This window comes from Hipposideros armiger, unplaced genomic scaffold (genome assembly GCF_001890085.2).
Source record: "Hipposideros armiger isolate ML-2016 unplaced genomic scaffold, ASM189008v1 scaffold_222, whole genome shotgun sequence".
NCBI lineage: Eukaryota > Metazoa > Chordata > Mammalia > Chiroptera > Hipposideridae > Hipposideros > Hipposideros armiger.
Genome location: NW_017731572.1, coordinates 1,186,809 through 1,207,934, shown reverse-complemented (window position 1 = coordinate 1,207,934; position 21,126 = coordinate 1,186,809). Strand labels below are relative to the sequence as shown.

The 21,126-nt window shown below is 40.6% G+C and overlaps 1 pseudogene; it reads left to right on the top strand.

Moving 5' to 3' along the window:
* Positions 1 to 10,048: 10,048 nt before the first annotated feature.
* LOC109389119 (60S ribosomal protein L38 pseudogene) lies at positions 10,049 to 10,363 on the top strand (annotated as a pseudogene).
* The last annotated feature ends 10,763 nt before the right edge of the window (positions 10,364 to 21,126 follow it).

The window sequence follows — 21,126 nt, the reverse complement described above, 5'->3', positions numbered from 1 at the left end:
AAAACCACTGTAGAAAGATTATAGGACTATTTGCATGTCCTCACTATTGATATCTGTACATTTGGTGGAACTTGATCTAAGATTTGATTTTATTACTATATCAGCACTTAGTAGTGAGGTTGCAAGAATCAAGACAGAGAGCATAATTCCCATTTGCTTTTCACTACTATAGGCTACCAAATATATACCCACATACATATACAGAAACTCGTAAAACAACTAAGTTTGCTTGAGTTGGTTTATTACAGTCCACACATACAATCCTGCTTCACCAACTGCATCTCTGATAATGTGTCTCAGATAACTTGGTGTCCAAAAATGCAACTCAATAACACTCTGACCCAAATTATCAAGAAGTTCTGTTTCACCTTCCCTCACTCATCCACCCAATGTTCCAATTAAAGTTCCCTCCTGCCACTAGGACAAAGAATCCCCAACATATGCTAATTCATGTCTAAAAAGCTAGTCTGTCTCACTCTTGCCTCTTTGCTGGAGCAGGACATTAGATGGTACCTCATTCATCTTGGACAGCTTCACAATCACTGATCTGGGTGCTGGTTAAGTCCATGTTGCTGCTGGTGCCTCTAAGGCCAGGTTTGTGAGAATGGCATCAGTCCCTGCTAAAACTACAGAGCAGGTCACACACATGCTCCCACCCCGGGTTGTCTACAAAGGCCCTGCTTAGCATTGTTGTCACAGAAAATGCCAGAGTCTAAGATTTCTGTCCACTAACTTTGAAGTCTAAAGAAATGAGCTTGGGCAGAGCCTCCTGTAACTACCAGTCCTGCTAGAAAAAGTCTCTCCCAGATGTTGTGGACTGGTCTAAAACAAGTTGGTCATGAGCAAATATTTGGTTAAACTAGGTAGCTCTTGGTGGCCTTCAATAGGTGGAGGTAGATGAAAAGTGGCCAACCTTCCACAACCTTGCCCACTAGGGTATAATGAAAAAAGGTCTCAAACCAAAATCACATAATAGATGTTTATTAGACAAAAAGATTTCTTAACAGGAAGGCACAAAGGCAGTTCATATAACACATCAGGTAAGCTCTGTGAAGTCCTGCTCTCTGCTAACCTTGCATGAGAGGCTCATTTGAGGCAAACACAATTCAGAGGTGGAATTCAGTTAACTTAATAGCTGGCATCAGGCAACCAGAGTCCTCTGAAATTATGGCTGTTCACAGGTTATTTGAGACACATGCCTTTAAAGGGTACATTCGAAAGCTGTTACTAGCTGTTTCCATACTATTTATTCAAATTTAGATGTCTCTCTAAACTACTTTAGTCAAGTCAAAAGGTACAGACTTTCAGTTTATAAGATAAATAAATCCTGGGGGTATAATGTACAGCATGATGACAATAATTAACAATACTGTATTGTATATTGGAAAGTTGTTAATAAGAGTAAACATAAAAGTCCTCATCACAAGAAAAAAAATGTATATCTATGTGAGATGATGGATGTTAACTAAGCTTATTGTTGTGATCATTTTGCAATATATACATATATCAAATCATTATGTCATATACCTTAAATTTATACAATGTTATATATCAATTATATCTCAATAGAACTGTAAAAAATTTTTAAAGAAAACTTACATTCATACAAAACCTGTAAAAAGAAAAAGAAGATATTTTAGTCAATTCACATTTCTTGAACACCATCATTTCACCAATGAAAATCTATTTCTAGCGTTTGTCATGCTAGTTATATTGACCAAAGATGTTGATCAGAAATAAAGATAACTGAAGCACTTCCAATAAATAGACCTCTCTGGTAGGTGGAGTTTCTGACTGGGATTTGGGAGAGGCAGGGTCTCAGGGAATCTCTACAGTGAGAAGAGTTGTGGTTACCAGGTTAATATAGACTCTGGTTTGATGCCAGTGCTGAACCTGGAGTGACTCAGCAAAAGTCTCAGAGCGCACTGAGGCCAGTCACCGTCCACCTGGGGCCAGTGGACTCTGATAGTTTTCCAAGAAAGAATGCAATGTGGGAGGGGCTGGCTGTTCATGGAGAAAGTGCCTCCAGGGCCAGCCGAGTGGCTCGTTGGTTAAGAGTTGGCTTGGGAGCATGAGCTCTGAGCAGCAGGGCTGCCAGTTCGGATCCCACATGGGCCAGTGACGCTGCGCCTTCTACAGCTAAGATGGTGAACAACAGCTCAACCTGGAGCTGGGCTGCTGTGAGTCGTTGGCAATGACGTAGGTTGTAGTGGGGCTGTAGTGGGCTGCCGTAAGCTACCGTGAGTGGCCGGCAGCCAGCGTGAGCTGCCAAGAGCCGCTGTGAGTGGCCGTCCAATGGCCAGTGACCATTCTGCCTCAGCCGGGAAGAGCACAATGATCACAATACCAACATGGACCAGTGAAGCGACATCCTCCACAACTAGACTGAAGAACAAAAGGACAGCAACTTGTCTGTTCCCCTTCCCTGATTCCCCAACGTTGTTCCCTCCCCCAAATCCCCAATAAAATATTTTTTTAAAAAAAGAAAGAAAAAGAAAAGAAAGTGCCTCTAGTGGTACATGAGTTGGGTGGTGCAGGGTTTCAGCTGAGTCAGCAGGGCAGAGCAGTGGAGTTCATCAGGCCAATCAGATTCAGATTTGACCTGTGGGGGTGAGCTCAACATAGGAAAGATGGCAACCACCTCCCAGCTGCACAGGAAAAAGACCCCTCACCATGAAAATGTCGACTGTCCTCCAGTTCTTCCCCTGAAGCCACACTTCTCAGATTGCCCCTGTATGTCTCTGAGGCTGTCCAAGTCACCATCTCTCTGCTGGAGCCCAAGGTGAGTGAGTGAGTCTGTGTGTGGACTGTTTAAAAGGATGTCTAGGTTTCCCAAAGCCTTTTGTTCTACCTGGATGGTCGGAGTCCCTACTGTTTTTCACAGCCAGATGTGGGGGCTCCTCTTCCTGGCACCAGTATTCCAGGCTGGGGAGCCTGGCTTGGGGGGCTGGTGTCCCTCATATCTCCGAGGGGAACCTTTAAGGTTGAAACATCCTTCAACTGCCACAGGGAGGTTTGGGGTCCATTCAGCGTCTCCTCCCCTCCTACCAGTCTCAACATGGCTTCTTCTTTATAATTTTAGTTATTGGCCTTCAGTTTGGCTAGACTTCAGATGGTTCTCCTGGGTAGCTGTTCTATAATTTAGTTGCAATTTTAATGAGTTTGCAGAAGGATGCAGGCACAGTGTTTATCTACTCTGCCATCTTGATCCTTTGCAGTCTCAGAAATTGTTAAATGAGAAACAAAAATGTGTGTTTTATAGTTGAAGATGTAGTTAAAACTAAATTATAAACACTGCAACAGAAGGACACAATGCTGTTTGTGTTAGGCTACATCCATATACGCCGTTTCCCTCAAGGTTGTAGAGAAGGTCTTCTCCCCATTTTTTTCCAGTTCTTCAAGCAAAATTCAGCCCCTTGGTCCACTTTTCCCATCCTTAAAGGAATTTCTCCTTGAGGGACTCAATTTCATCAGGCTTGTTTTAATAACTGAACCTCTAAAGGAGTGTTTCTCAAAGCATGCATTGTAAAAGCCCTTGTATCAGAATAAATCGAGTTGCTTGTTAAAAACACAGATGCCCTGACTCCACTGGGGCCAACTTAATCAGAATTCCTGGAGGTGGTACCAGGAATCTGCATTTCAACAAGCCCCTCCAGGCAATTCCAATGCATTTCAGGTTTAAGGACAACTGCCCTAAAAAAAAAATGGCTTCTCCAATAAAAGTGCTCATTTATATGAAAAATAAAGGAGAAATGTCACAGCTTAGTCACCAATTTGAACATGCACCACACCCTGTAGGATGGAGATAACAAAGTGAGGCAGAGACTGGTGAGATGCTCACCAAACTAATTTCTTCCTTCTGTCAGAATGTTAAATTACATTTCCCAGCCTTGCAAGTGGTGGTGGGAGGACCTCCTATTGAGTTCTGGCCAGTGAAATGTGGGTTGAAAGGATATTGGCAATGTCCAGGCTTGGCCCTAAATCTCCTGTGAGATCCTACATTTCTACCCTCTTTGTTCTTTGGTTATCAGAACATCAAAGACCTAGCTGCATTTTTAGAGTAAAGAGATGATGGTACAATCAAATGGAGAGAGGATTTTGCATAGCTGGAAAGAGAGAAAGGCCTGTGCACCAACAGCTCTACCTTATGAAAAACAAGAGGTAGATGCTCCCAAAATGGGGAAGCCATTGGGACTATGTCTAGTCTGCCAGTGGATGCTTCTGTCCCCCTTATGATCCACTCAGGAAATGTACTTGCTCAAGAGACTTTTATAGTAAATCAAGCCAGGAAAATTATTATCAGGCAGACAACATCTCAGAGAAGGAAAGGACAACCATACAATAAGTTCAAAGAGCTACAGAAGGTAAAAATTAAAGAGAGACTAGAACACTTCACACAAAATAAAGTTTGAGGGAAAGAATCTTAGGAGAATTGTAGGAGGACTGTCTCTGGTTGAGAGCTCATGTTCACTTGCTTGACTGGTTAATTACCCCTAGTTTCTAGACTGATATTGCATTATTCTGATTTGTTGGTGCCAATGACACCACAGTTGATAAGTATTTTTGAGCATCTCTCCTGGATGGAGGGAGAGGATATGCAGAAAGAAGGCAGAGTATCTGGAAGGCCTTTTTAGAGCTGGGAGCATTCAGAAGACAATGGAGTAGGAGCTGGAGGGGAGCTTCATGAGAAGCGTCAGACAGCATGAGAGGGCTCTTTGAAGCCCTCACTATGGACAGCCACCTTGTTCAGTAGTATGGGATTCACCAACCTTCTCATCCCTTGTACTAGACCCCTCCAAAGCCCCATGGTGGAAGAATCCAATATGCAGTTCCATGCTACCAAATGCATGCGGGGTAATCAGCTAAAAAGGTTGAAATAGGGAGAACCTTTCGGCTTTCAAACTAGTGCAGCCATTTATATCACCAGAGGAAACCAAAGAGCTTTATTCTGTTATTCCCTGGAATTCCTAGAAAGTAGCCTATAGTAGTAGTGTGTAAAAGACCAGGGAACAAGGACTCTGTGACAAACCTCTGTAGTCAAACTCTCTGCTAAGAATTGGCAGCAAAAACTAATAGACAGAAATCATTAGTTTCTATTTCCAGATCATTTGCCAGTTTTCTCAACACCATTTGTTGAATAATCTACCCTTTACTTACCATTCTGAAATGCCAACTTCATCATGAAACACATTCTCACATGGTCTTGGATCTATTACTAAGGCTTCTATTTTGTCTCTCTTTATTCTCTGTGAAGTACAGAGTTTAAAACATATCATCTAAATCAAACTAATTAGTTACATTACTCAGATCTTCAACCTTCTTATTTTTGCTGATCTGTCAAAGATTTAAAGAAGTATAATAACTTCCTTGTCTCCATTCTAATTCTGTCAATTTCCCAGTGAATATCAAATGTTTTGTTTTTACATATTTTGATGCAATATTATTCCCCAGATAAAAGTTTGTGTCAGTTATGTGTTCACTGTGAATTGTAATTTTTATCACAACAAAATGAGGCTTCCAGTTTTAAAATCATAGAGAAAAGGTAGTTTGGTTTCATTTCTTTTCAAAATCACTTCAAAACAAAGAGAAACTAAAATTCTATTTTCGATGAAACCAGAAGAATTCTACAACCCTGAAGAGTGAAAAGGGAGGGTGAATGAATGACTACCAAATTACTTAGCAATTAAGGAAAGGTCCATCTCACTTGTACTAATGGAGAAATCTGATAAGAAACTGGTAATACAAGCACTGGAAAGCATTAGGAGTTGGAGAAAGCAAATACCAAAGAAACCAGAGAAGAAAAAGGACTAAAAACCAGAGGGTTATTTGAAAGTCTTTAGAAGGAGCAATTAGATTTAACATCCCTTATCCTATCCACAAATATCCTACATAGTGAGGCAATTATCCCCAATATAAAGCAAGAGACAAGTACTTACTAAAATTTGAAGCTGAGAGCCTTTAAACTCAGATACATTAAGCATAGAGTAGGGCCGGGGTGGGGTGGAAAACTGAAGACAAGAGAATTAGGTCAAGACCTGTACACTGAATGATGAGAACATATATCAGCCACAGAATTTGGGGAGTTAGGCTACAGAAACTAAATCCTTCTGCAGACAGCCAAAGAAAAAGACCTACCTAAGTGGACATTTGGGTTCCTAAAGGAAAAGTTAGGTGGCTACTTGTTTACCATACACAAAGTCAATAACTTTCATCTATACAGCTTTCAATTAGCTATTTAGCACTTCATCTTAAAAATGAACAGCTGAGAATCACAAGACTCTGAAGAAAGCTTCTGATATGAAAGAGAGGAATTAAACAAAAAGGAAATCAGCAGAAATAAAAACAGTGCAGGGCATTTTTCAAAATTTTGATTAATGTCCTCAGAGATAATAAAATACAGTGTGTCTGTGAAACAAGTATAGAATGCTGTTTACAAAGAGGGAGGTGGGCAGAAAGTAGAGAACCAGAAACAGCCTTTGGAAATTGTGATATTCCATAATGAAAAATGTGATAACCATACAAAAAGTTTAATAGAGAGTCTGGAAAACAAAGTGAAAAGTCTTCAAGAAATTAGAACAAATTAATAAATAGACAAGATGAAGAAAATCAACTCCTAATTTTACTATAGTCTCTGAAAACAAAAATCAAGAAAATGTAGGAGAAGATATTACCAAAGGAACAATAAAATTTACCTTCCCAGAACTGGAGGATAAGAAGTTCCAGATTAGTTCTTACTAGATGTCTAGCACAAAGGATAGTAAGATACTCACATCAATACACACAATAGAGTAATTTCAGAATACTGAGCTAAAGAGAGGATCCTAAAGACATCCAATGTGGGGTGATAAACAGGTCACAAACCAAGGATCAATAATTACAATAGCATTGGACTTCAAAAAGTAGGAGCTAGGAAGCAATGAGGCAAAGACTTTAAAAATCCAAGAGAAAACTGTTCCAACATAGACTCAGACTGGCACCATTTTCAATTAAGTGATAGGGTAGAAATGCAAAAGTCTAAAAATTAATAGCTACCACACATCTTTTATCTCTTTTTTTCCTCCCAGATATCATCTAAAGGATGTGCCCCCAGAAAATTCGGTGGGAATTCAAGAAAAAGAGGACTAGAAAAATGGGGAAGGGGGATGAAGGGAATTCCCAGGATGGTGACAAAGACATGTCTCATGCTGACAAGCTGGTAACTAGCCTACAGAGCCACTAGTTTAAACCAGAGCCAAAGGATGGAAGGCTTGAGCAGTGATGTCCCCTGAAAAAGGTTGTTAAAGTGATGGATTATCCAATAGATTTAAACATCCGGAAATTATATTGAAAGATATCTTGCAATGCTTTCAGTATCTATGGGAAAAATTAGCCACAATTTCAAGAAAATTAAAAAGAAAGAAAGAAAAATAGGAGCTTTGACTCCAGGCAAAACAAAACAAACAAAATGTCCAAGGAAGAAAACACTTATAACACATTACTGATTGAACAGGTAGCACTATCCACATAGTGATAATAATGAAAACACCCATGACAGACACTGACACTTTGCCAGTTTCTACAGACCTTCCTTATATCAAAGCCTCGATTGTGTTCAGGCAGCAATAAGCCTGTCTAACAATTCTTGCGATGCTAGGTGGCCTTACAGTTAGACGTGGTGATATGGCACAGTGCCTGCTAATGAGACATAAGCTAAGAGTTCTTGGAAATTTTTGGCTTTTCCTTTCTCCTTCTTTCTTCCTTTTTTCCTGCTTGAAACATGGATACAATGTTGGAGGTGCCGCCGCTATCTCGTCACCATGAGGACAAAACACACAAGCCAAAAATAGAACACAAAAAAAAGAGTCTGGGTCTCTAATGACATCATAAAACTACTACATCAGCTCTGGACTGCCCAAAAGTCACTGTTCAGAGTGTTTTTTATTATTTGCAACCAAACATATTCCTAACTGACACAACACTGGGTGTAGAGATACTCCCATGATGTGATGTAACTACATCAAAAGAATAAGAGCAGTAAAAAAAACAAGAAAAAAAGTCCTTTGCTGATATTACAAAAAACAATATGATTGATCATCTGAGGTCAGTTTATGTCCATTAATTTTAACATGGAGCTGCATATAAGAAACAGCTAAAAGAACTGAAAAAAATGTTGCCTTTAGAATGTTGGATGGGGTTGAAGAATAAGGAACCGACATGTTTGTTATGTCTTTTTAGAATTCTATGTTCTGACCGCCGAATTCCAATGCGGTGGGAGGAGGTTCCCCCCACTCATCCAACAAACAATTCTCTAATGCTGGCTGGGTGGCTCACAATTCAACTCAGTTCTGACGTTGTCTCCTCAGAGATAGCATCAGATTCCACAGGTTAAGCGTTCTGCGAGACTGCACCCCCCCCCCCAATCCCATTTCAGATGCCAGATGCAAGCCCAGCCTGTTACCTGTACTTCTGACTGACTGGCTGCAGATCAGAGGTTCACAGCCCCCTACTTGGGTTTGATTAATGTGCTAGAGCGACTCACAGAATTTAGAGAAACATTTTACTCACTAGCTCACCAGCTCATTATAAAAGAACATAACTCAGGAGTAGCCAGATGGAAGAGACGTACAGGGAGAGGGTGCAGAGCTTGCATGTTCTCTCTGGGCAAACTCTTCTCCCAGCGCCACCGCATGTTCCCCAACCCAGAAGCTCTCTGAATCTGGTCCTTTTGTTTTTTTCGGGAGGTGTTTTTTTCTGGAGGTGTCAGCACATAGACATGATTGATTAAATCATTGGCCATTGGCAATTGAGCCAACCTGCAGTCCTCCCCGCTTCCACAGAGGCCAGAGGAGTGGAGCTGGAAGTTGCAACCCTCTAATCACACAGTTGGCTGCTCAGCAACCAGCTTTCATCCTTAGGTTAGGTCGAAAAGTCACCTCGTTGTAGCTCTCATCACTTAGGAACTTCCAAGGGTTTTAGAAGCTCTGTGCCAGAAATAGGGACAAAGACAAAATATATAGTTCTTACTATAAACCACAATATCACAGGAATTTTTAAAAATTGGACTATGCACATGTTCAACTTTTTTATTCGAAAGTTAAAATTAATATAAAAGTACAACAAAAAACCTTTTTGTTTCATGAATATCTTTGACCTTGGAACTTGACTTTGTCTTCTATTAATATGGTAACTTCCATGTTCAGTATTTTTCCCTTTTTAATATTTCAGCCACGCCTTTGTCCATACGCTTATCTCAGTCTGCTTGGATCATTTACGTTAGGTGTGTAAATTGTAGACAGTACATAGCCAGGTTTGGGGTTTTGACCCCATCCGCCTATCTTTTAAGAGAATCTTGATCCATTTGTTTCTATTGATACAACTCCTATGTTTGATCTTTCTTCTGTCATCTTTTTCTATGCTTGTCACCCTTTTGCGTTTTCTTTGCTTTCTGACTTTTGATAAATGGATTTAGCATTTTGAGAGAATTCCATTTTCACTTTACTGATCTTATCTTTAAGCTTTTTCAAAAATTCTTTTCAAAAGGCATTTCTTAAACTATTTCCTTAATCATCTGCATAAGGACTGAAACATTAATCACTCAATTTTTATGTTTAAAACAGTACATAGAATTTTCCTGTCTCCTTTTCTGCTTTTCTATCTTTTCTTCTCCCCTATGATCTACATTTACCTTCTTTTCACAGCTTATTTTTGAGATTTTTACATTCTGTCAAGTCATTTATATTTTTATTCATGTAACAAACCTTGCTCCACATATTGTACTAGATAATAGGTGTAGAGATAGAAGCATAATTCTTGCCCTCTAGACACTTGAAGCCTAATAGGGAAGAAATAACAGGCCAGGGCAAGCAGTATAGCAGAGTTATGCCCTCGTTATGGGGAGAGGACCTAAGACAGGCATGAAAGCTGGATTGGTTTCTCAGGGAGACTTCCTGGTAGAGATGACGTTTGAACTATATATTAAAGTATGATGTTGATTATTCAGTCCAATGAATGGGGAGAAGTCTTTGTAAGGCAGAGGAAATAGCATATGTAAAGACAAGGAACTAAGGAGATGCCTTGGGTTTTGATCACTAAAAATACCTTAGTGTTGGCTGTGAGTGCGTCTCAGGCGGTATGCAAGGAATTGGGGGGAATTCTGAGGTGCCGTCCACGCACGCCTCGCAAACTTGAGAAAATCAAAGACTTCTGGCTCACAACCAGGAGAGAGAATGACAAATCTGTCAAGATCAAGAAAAATAAGGATAATGTGAAGTTTCAAGTTTGATGCAGCAGATACCTTTACACGTTGGTCATGACAGACTAAGAGAAGGCAGAGAAACTGAAGCAGTCCCTGCCCCCAGGTTCGGCAGTGAAGAAGCTGAAATGAACCAGACGTGATGATTGGAAGAGTATTAAAATTTTTAAGTCAAAACAATAAATAAAATAAAAATAGCTTAGGATTGCACAAGCTTGGTGGCTGGAGGGAAAGGAAAATGTCAGCAAGGTGCATCTCGCTAGGTTACAGATGGCACTGAACGTCACTTTCAGGTAGAGTGCTACCAAAGAAACTTAAGCAGGACACAACGAGATGGAGGAGGGCTAGGAAAGGTGGCAGGACTTTTCTGAGGACATTTATAATAAAAGTGATTAAAATGAATGAAAGTGATGGAACAGGAGAAATGAGTATAGTCAGGAGACTTCAAGACTGTGTCCTTAGAGGGACAGCAAAGAGGTTAAGTGTCCATGTGCCACTCCAAGCTCTGTGGTCCAGCTTTTCTCCAGCTTCATAACAAAGCTCCTTTGGAAGTGGAATAAAATTTCTAGCTTATACCATGAAGAAGTATCAGCTCTGAGGTCTAATGGTCACAGTCCAGTGGTTTGAATGAGCTGTCTTTTGTGGAGGAGGGGATTCAGGCAGAAGATGGGGGAAGGTCAAATTCACTTCAAGCCCAATTTAATGAGACCTGTGAGGTTACAGAGAAATTGGATAAGCCTGCTTTCCCCTGCCTTAAATTCTCACCTATCCCCTATAAGGTCTTTCATCCTTTAAACAGAGATAATTTAATAAATTATGGCAATGTGAGGAGCTGTGAGCAGAAACATGGTTTCTTAGTTCATCTCAGGGTTCTGCCCTGTAGAGTAATGTGACTATGTGGGTGGTGGCTGAGAAGCGCATGAGTGAAAGAGAGTGGGAGTCCTTGATTTGGTATTTCTAATACAGGTAGATCACACCTTTGGTTATTGTCCCTCAGTCCTTGGGTTTTCTGTTCTGTCTTTTTAATTCTTATTTCTCTTTGAATTTCAGTTTTGGAAGTTTCTGTTGACATCTTTAAGCTCATTGATTCTTTCCTCAGCTGAGTCCAGTTTATCGATAATTTCATCACGGGCATTTTTCATTTCTGTTGTGGGGTTTTTGATCGCAAACATTTCCTTTTGATTCTTCCTTAGCGTTTCCCTCTCTCTGCTTACATTACTCATCTGTTCTTGGCATGTTGTCCACTTTTTCCATTAGAGCCCTAAGCATATTAATCATAGTTGTTTCAAATTCCCAGTCTGATAATCTAACATCTCTGCCATATTTAAATTTGGTTCTGATGCTTTCTCTGTCTCTTTAATCTGTGGGGGTTTTGCTCTTTTTTTTTTTTTTGCCTTTTAGTATGCCTTGTCATTTTTTGTTGCAAGTCAGACATAATATACTAGATAAAAAGAACATGGTCCTGGTTACCTGCAGAGTTACCATCTCCTGAGCTTCAGAAAGTTGTGATCCTCTGTGTGCCCTGTCTGTCTCTTCCATTTGTAGGGCAGCAATTTTATCTCTGTTTATAGATGCCCTGTGACATCAGTCTTCTGATGGATCAAGGGTTGCTGATTTTCAGTTTGTTCATCTTTCCTCTGGTGCATATAGGAGAGATGACATCCAAGCTCCTTACACATTGACCTAGAAAACCAAAGAAGTCCTTAATTTGGAATTGTGTTCATCAGAGGTTTATAAACAATATTAAGAAAGCTGCTTTTAGAATTTTAGAATTAAGAGCTATTAACCACTCATTTTGATTGCTCACTTGGTGAATGTCAGGAAATAACTAGGTTTTTGCCTGCAAATGAGGATATTTAGCTAGATTCAGGCCTTTTCTTATAGACACATAGAACTTTAGAGGACTCTCCCCACCCATTATACAAATAAGCACACTGAGGTTCAGAGAGGTAAAGTGACTTTCTTAAGATCACACTTAAGCCAATGACCGACCTGGGGCTTGAGTCCATATCTCCTGAGAACCAGTTCAGTGTTCTTTCCATGGCCCATCTGCCTCTCTGGTCTATGCTCCTGAAGACAATGGTGCCCTTTTAACCTTCATTCATAGAAATGATAATCACAACAACAAAGAATATGGAGGAGGTGTGTGTGTGGTCTGATTGAAGGGTAGGAGGTGAGGATTGAACACTAGGGTAATTCAGAACCAGAAAGCAACATCCCAAGCGGAGGAAGACGTATTGTGAAAAGCAAAAAAGGGACTTGGTGGCTATAGCAATAAGAGACTCACCTTCCTTATTCCCTGGAGCTTGGCACCCTGTCGAAATCCGACAGTTGTATGCACATTGATGCCCTCTAGTGGTTTGAAGACAGAGATCCTTTCCTCAAAACAGACTACAGTGAAAACTTCAAGCGTGAGGTCCTGGAAGAGAAAGAAAAATGTCCCTCCTCCATCCCTCTCTTTGGTTCAGAGATTTGTATAGCCGAGCTTTTTTCTCTCTCTTACCCTTTCATTTCTTTTAATTAAACAATCCAAAGACATTTAAAACCATGAGCGAAGGACAGCATTACCCCATATGGAGAACCATATGCATCTAAGTGTGAGGATGGGGGAATGGAAGCCATAGAAACACGCACAAAACACACCAGGATGTGCATACACACATACACATACCCGGGGTGGATGGAAGCTTTGTGGGCCCTAAAGGTTATAAAATTTGAGAGACTCCCTTTGATGAAAAATATAAAAGTAGAAATACAAAATTAAGTACAGAGCCTTGGAAGAGTCCCACTCATCAGCTTCATGGTGAATGATCGTCGCCCATTCCCATCTGCCTGTACATACACAGAGAGGTAATGAAGGTAGAAAGCAGACCTATTTTTATCTTTTACTATTAGTCCTAAAATCCTCTATGTACTGAAAGTGGTCCACCTCAGTGACGTCACCTTGGAAGGCTGTACACTTATTCTTATGATATTATCATTATTTAAAATCTATCTGGAATTGTTCCTTGAAATTGCCTTTAGATCCTGTGGTATATTCCTTGGAATATCATTAATGATGACAATTTTTATCATTTAAGCTCAGATTCTTTTTTTTTTTTTTTTTGCACTAGCCAAAATCACAGAGCCAATAAGTACTTAGATAATCAAGCTGGACAATGCTGTTTGGTCAAGAGTCACGAGTCTTTTTAAAAGCTATCAAACTCTTGCTCTTTCACCGCTTCTACATTATCCTGTGAAGAAATTTTCCCAAAAAGGAACTCCAGAAAGTTTTTAACAATGCAAGAATCACTGGACTAGGTGTATATGCTTGGTGGCCACAAGAATGCACCTCACAGTCCTCCAACCACAGGGACAATTGACCAGGGGCCCAGGTGTGGAGCTGCAAAATCTGTTCACTTGTTCACAAGAAGGCCAGGTCTCCCACGGATGCTCCCAGCTCAGAAACACATGCAGCAGGGACAGGAAGGCAGACTCATTCCTAGCAGGGACTCCCCTGATGGTCAACTTTGTCTCAAAGACATCCCAAGACCTTATTGGCCTTTTTTTAGGCTACGTGGCAGTCTAGGATGTTTCCATCAAACTTTCTCTTCACCTGCTTTTTGCTCAAGGTCAAAGTTGCATCACAGCCTGACTCTTCCATCTTCCCTGGCCCCCTCCCTATTCCTTTCCCCATAGGCATTTTCCCTAAAAACCCTTGCACAGTTAACCCCCTCTTGGTTTCTGCTCCTTGGAGGGCCAGACCTAGCTTTCCAGACCACTTTGAAGAACAGCATCTTCTTTGTTTTCTCTAATATCTATGTAATTGTAATAACAAGTCTGGTCCCATCTTTTATGTGTGACTACTGGCAATTTTTAAGCTTCACTCCTTCCTCTACCCTATGTACCCCACATCTGGGAAAACTGATAAGAAAGCCTGGTGTTCCTTCATTCAAATCTCACTAGCTCCTGACCCTTCATGGAAACTCTCAGGCCAGCCCCATTCCCTTACAACCAAAAAAAACGCAGGCCAGGCTATCTCTCAAGTCATTTTGGACTTGCTTGGGAGGTCTACCCTGCTCTCCCTAGAGACCTCAATTATAAGTAACAAATATTTCCGTACTCTCATGGTGGTGAATGTGTGGCATCATCAGTTTTGATATCCGAACCAAATTTTGGGAGGAAATGTTTATCTATCTTTGAAGGGTAGTCCCAATAATGACAAAATGTTGTCAGTTGACAAATATTGGAATTAGCTACTTAAGTCCATGACTAAGAACAGATGTTGCTAAGTGCCCAACATGTCACTTGAGGGGATCACGAGCTACGTGGTCAGCCCCCTTCCTTCAGGGCATGTAGAATGATGCCACTCAGTAATGTTAGCTCTACCCACCCACACCTCACACACAACTGTAATATAAAAGAAGGTTGAGAGGGACAGGAGGTGGCATTTTGAAGAAGTGTTGTGCTGGTGAAAGTAGATCTTGCCTTTTCTCTCTGAAGCTAAGAGAAGGGGCTACCAAGACAATCAATCATGAAGTGGAAATTGCCTGAGCCTCCTCTCCCTCCACAGAGGATCATTTTATCTGAAAGTTGGCAAGTGAATGGATTGGCAAAATGCCCACTGCTAGGACATGTCAGAGGCGATAGAAGACAGAAGGTATGACTGAGATAGGGTATGCCAGTAGTGGAACCAGTACTTGTCATCATTTCATGTAGCAAAGATGTATGTTTCCTGAGCAGGCATGAGGGTAGATAGCTCCAGACAGCTTGAAGCTACCTCAGCCTACAGAGTTGCTAGTGTGGTATGGGGGCCCCATATCTCCAGGCTGTGAGCAGACAGCCTGGAGATAAAGCAACTGAGAGACAAATCCAGGGAAATGTTTAAGGGACAGGGCCTCCTAAGGCTCTCTAAACACTAAAAAAAATCCGCTGAAATAACCAGCATTCCTTTGGAAACTTGACATAGGGAGAACCAATGACTACTGGCTACTCAGTGTTAGAGAAGAAACAGCAGCCAACAGAAAGAAGCCACTTTCCCACTGGGCAGCCAGTAAGGAGACATGTCACCCCCTCCCGCCCCTGGGCCCCAACATTGGTGTGGTATGTGCCACCCTCTGAATTCCAAGGCACTAGCCTCAAGTCTAGTTCTTGTAGTTGGGGGAAGCAGCTTGGAGATAGATGGACAAGGAGGACTTCAAAATGGCTACAGAATTAGCAATTTAAAATAAACAACACTGAATCTAAGAGAAAGGAAGAAAGGCTGATCTAATAACAAAAAGTGGCCCAGAGTTATAGAACTCAGCTGCGACATCATGAAGGGAATCCACTATCACGTGGGGGAGAAAAGTTGACTATAACCCAAGAAACTGGAAAAACAATAACTTTGTGTGTTTCTATTCCAGTGAGTTCATATCCCTCTCTAAATCAGCTACATATAATTTTTAAAAATACAGCCGGCCGAGTGGCTCAGTTGGTTAAGAGCTCGCTCAAGAGTTTGAGCTCTGAGCAACAGCTGTTCGATGTCCGGCCTGAGCTGAGCTGCTGCTGAGCTGCCAACAGGTGGCAGGATGGCTCAGCTAAAAAAAAAAAAAAAAAGAAGACAATTTTTAAAAATACAAAAACATCTTTAAAGGAAATAATGAAACATCACCTATAATTTGGTACCTGCTCTATTACACACAATTAATTGCTTTCGTATACATGTTTGGACAATGAATTTAATCTACAGGTTATGTCCATGATTTCCAACCTCTGTGATGTGCTTCCGTTGTTTTCTCCACCATCAGTCCCCCAACACTCCAGCTCCTATCTCTCAATTTTAAATCTTCTATTATTAGAAAAACAAAGCTGCTCTTTTCCTTTTCCTTCAGAGAGTCTGGGGAAGAGAATGGCCCTTGGCTAAGAATTTAATCTAGCTCTTTCAAGAAGTAATTACAAAGTCCCTGTTAGGTCTTTGTGTAGGCATGATAGCAGTTCTTAAGAGGCATAAAGCTGGAAAATGGGCTCATTTCTTATTTCCAACAGTCTCTAGGGGGTAGAGTTTGAAAGGGTGGGGGCACCTACACTGTTCAAAGGTAAATTACATAAGGCATTAATTACAAATAAAGAGGAGGCTTTGAAAACTACAGGGACATTAGCAAAATATTTTTCTTTCACCTTATGGGTTTAGATTTTAATATCTCTGATAATTAATACTCATCCTTGGGAAAAGTGTATGTGTGTGTGCTAGAGGGGGAATCGGAAAGAAATCCCAGAGCTCTCCAATGAGTAATCAACGCAGGAGGATTGTCTGCAACTCACTGTGGTATAGAGACCCCTCAGGGGCTGGAATAGGAGTGCCCACATCAGCTCTGGACAGCTGGGTGAGACATGGGATGCCAAAGGCCACCATGGACTCTCCCTGGGATAGTGCCTTAAATGGAACCATACGAAGCTGGGAGAGTGTTCTGTTGGCAGACAGGAGGTAGTTACTGGGTTGAGATTAGTCTCTGTGTGAAGACAGACAGGCTTCCTGAAACATAAGCAGAGTCACAGGAAGGAGATTAGAGGGTAGGATTCACAGTGAGGGGCAGACAATAAAACAGGACAGCACAGTAGGTGGGGGGTGTGGTGAGAGTGTTCCTTATGTGAACTTCACATTGTGTTTTCCCTTGTACTAGGGTGAAAGTCATATCAGCGTTTTAACATCTGTGCTTCTCTGTTATATTAATAATGTCCTTTGGTTACTACAACCTTACATAACAGTTGAGGTATATATGTGTGTGTGTGTGTGTGTATGTGTGTGTGTGTATAATATATATATATATATATACTTTTATATATACAGTATATAGCCCAAGATATATATATATATATATATATACATATATATACATATATATATATATATACATATTATGATGAAAAGATACTGTGAATGTTTAAATGTTAAAAAATGTATTACAGTAAAAGACACATTGCCATTAAGTCCCCTCAAAATACTCCCCCTCACTTTGAACACACTTATCCCATCATTCCTGCCACTTTTTTTTTTAATTAAAGTTTATTGTGGTGACAATGGTTAACAAAGTTACATAGGTTTCAAGGGTACAACTCTGTAACACATCATCTATATATCATATTTTGTGTTCACCACCCAGAGTCAGTTCTCCTTCCATCACCGTATTTGACCCCATTTACCATCATCTACCACCACCCCCTGCCCCCTTATCCTCTGGTAACCACTAAACTAACCACTAAACTGTTGTCTGTATCTATGAGTTTTTGTTTCTTTGTCTTGTTCTTTTGTTGCTTTCAGTTTTATATCCCACATATCAGTAAAATCATATGGTTCTCGATTTTTTCTGTGTGACTTATTTCGCTTAGCATAATAATCTCAAGATCCATTCATTTTGTTGCAAATAAAACGATTTCATCTTTTCTTATGGCAGAGTAGTATTCCATTGTGTATATATACCACATTTTCTTTATCCAATCATATATCAAAGGACACTTCAGTTGTTTGCATGTCTTGGCCGCTGTGAATAATGCTGCAATGAACATTGGAGCACATATATCTTTAAGGACAAATTTTTTCAAATTTTTTGGGTAAATATCCAGGAGAGAGATTGCTGGGTCATATGGTAATTCCATTCTTAACTTTTTGAGGAACCTCCACACTGCCTTCCATAGTGGCTGCACCTATTTGCATTCCCACCAACAGTGTATGAGGGTTCCTTTTTCTCCACAACCTCTCCAACACTTGTTATTTGTCTTGTTGATGATAGCCATTCTAACCGGTGTGAGGTGACATCTCATTGTGGTTATTTGCATTTCTCTGATGATTAGTGATGTTGAGTATCTTTTCATATGTCAATTGGCTATCTGTATGTCCTTGTTAGAGAAATGTCTATTCAGGTCCTCTGCCCATTTTTTAATTGGATTGTTTGTATTTTTGCTGTTGAGTTGTATGGGTTCCTTATATATTTTGGATATTAACCTCTTATTGGAGGTGTTGTTTGCAAAATCTTCTCCCATTCCGTCAGTTGCCTCTTTCTGAAGCAGTTCTGGAAGTCTTCTTTTGTGAGTGTCTTTACTTCATTCTCTATCATGACAACACTGTGTGTCACACATCGCTTCTGGTATGGCAATTTCTGTCAAATAAAAACATTACAGTGTGTCCTCATCCAACTTATTCACGGGATCTGGCACTGTGTGACTTCTGGCTCTTCCCGAAAGTCAAAATGACCATGAAAGAAAACATTTTGCATCGATTCATGACATTTAGGCAGCCACGACAGTGCAACTAAAGACACTCATGAAAAGGGACTTCCAGAACTGCTTCAGAAAGTGGCAAGAATGATGGGATGAGTGTGTTCAAAGTGTGGGGGAGTATTTTGAAGGGGATTAATGGCAATGTGTCTTTTACTGTAATAATTTTTTTATTTAAATATTCACCATATGTTTTGATCACATACACTATGTATCTATTTAATAGGGGTTTATGAAGGACAAAGGAACAGACAAAAGAAGGAAAGCAGGGCCTGCCCAATTCAGCCTTCCATGGGCAGCCATGCCCAGGCAGGAGCTGCTTCCCAGCAAAGTGTTCAGAGAAGAGATGGAGCTGGGAGCCGTGGGAAGAAGAGCAGGATGGTGAGGCTAGGAAAGCCTGTAAACTAAACCATCCTTGTTCCCAGTATGTATGAGAAGAATGTGACCTTTCAAAGTGGGAAAAGGCTGACGTGTTGGTTACGCTATTCTCTCCTCAAGGTCATCTTTTCAAATGCTGCATCCTTTACTGAGCCTTCCCTGAGCTCATCCAAGATAGAATCTATCATGCCTCTGAAGGCTGAGAGCCCTTGGTTTGGGTCTCCCTTCTGGCACTTACCAATTTCTGCGTTAAATGGCAGTTATTTGTAAACTAATTCCTTGCCCAGATACCTTTGGTTGGTCTTTACTTCCCCTCCCCACCCATGCCCAATACCTTTTTCACTCTTCTCCATCCTGCTCTCTGCAGTAGGACACTGAGCTGCATGCAGAACACTAACAGACGCCCACTCTAACTTCTGATGGCTCATGAGGCGCTCTTACAGTAGGTGGGGGGGAGGTTGGGCTATTTAGTCCCCTGATTTTTTCCTGGGAGGTCACTTCAAGGTGGCTACATCTCTCAACTAAAAGTCACTCCTCTCAGAGTGACTGACACTAGGAGACTCCACCCCTTTCCAGGTTCCAGTATTCACTAAATATCTTAGTTTTATAGGGTAACCACATTATTCCTTATATGTCCCCTCTATTCATTCCTTTGTAAATAGTTCTTCAGCTTATCTTATTCTGTGCATACCAAATGTTTCCTGTTGGGACCCTGCCTGATGTACTCCCTTACTAAATAAATTGAGAACATACCAAAATGTGTTTGAATTATGCTTATACCTGAACCATGGCTAAAATAGAGCCTTGCATATTATAGGTGCCCAATAAACATTTGTACAATTAATAATACGCCTACCTCTCTACCTCTAGGACAGAGTTTCTCAATGCTTGGTACTGAAACTCTTTGTCCTGTGCACTATAGGCTGTCTGGCAGCATTTCTGTCCTCTGCTTACTAGATGCCAATAGCACCCCAACCCTAGTTGTAGAAAACAAAAATGTCTGAAGACATTGCCAAGTGCCCCTTGGGGAACAAAATCACTCCCAGTTAAGATTCACTGTCCTAGACATCTGTTACTCTTGTCATTTCAACACTTGTGTTATAAAAAACAATATCATTACTTAATAATGACAGTCCATAATATACATGTATGTATGTACACACACACACACATGCATCAATGTGGGGATCTGTAAACATGAAACACTCAAAGTCACACAGTGTGACATATATAAATATATGTGAATATATGGAAACGTATTTGAAAGGAATTTTCAAAGTTAGGAAATCAAAGATGACTTTCCTTATTTGTAAAATTAACATTTTTATTATCAAGGGAAAAAAATCACCCACAGATTTGAGATAACATTAAATGAGGTTTCTTTGACCTTTACAGAGATTCATATGCTTAGATCTTCAAAAGATCATAGGCATAAGTATAAATGTAGAAGTGCTCAACATAGTACCTGAAATAGAAAATGATCAAAGAAACAAGTTGCTTCCAGGTACAATGATGAAACACAGGTGTCTAATGATCATCCTCCCCCTACACCCAGATATTCATTGAAATGTCCAATGGCTTACAAGCACAGAGAAACAGTATGATGTGTTTTATTTGTCTGCCTGCAAGAGAAGTGGGTTTGGGATCTCAAACATCTAAAAGCCACTACCTTGGTCTTGATATATTATCTCAGGTTTTGTTCACCTTTTTCCTTCTTTTGTATCTTGGCTTCCTCTGCAGTTCTTTTTCTCTCTCCCACCAATGGATAGTGTCAGTATCACCATGTTGCAAAACTCCAGGGGAGACCCTTTCCTTTCTTGTAGAGCTTTCCTATGCTAGAACACTCTCTCTTATTAATGGATCAGTACAGTGCCACCCCATGCCTCTGCCGGGGGGGCTGAATGTACTGTGGTACTGTTTGGAGAAGTATTTCAAAGTCCTAGGTGCGCCATGGGTGATGGAGGAAACTTGCCCAGGGTTTTGGTGCATGGAGCTGAGGCACAATCGCTGGAAACTCTGTCTTAAGATTCAAACAAGCAGTTTAAAATGGAGTCGCCAATTCAAACGGGCTATGCATAGAGTCAGCATCAACGTAGGATACCATTGATATCAGCCATGATGGGAGCTAACAAAAGAAAAGTAAAAAATCAATAAGAAGAAGCCGTGGGTGATTCTTGAGCCTGGGGGAGTTCTAGAGACAAGTACATGAATCTGCAGTGGCTTTTTCTATATTATAGTTCCCAAAGCAGCTGGCATCAATTATTTTAAAGGGACAACACTGTAAA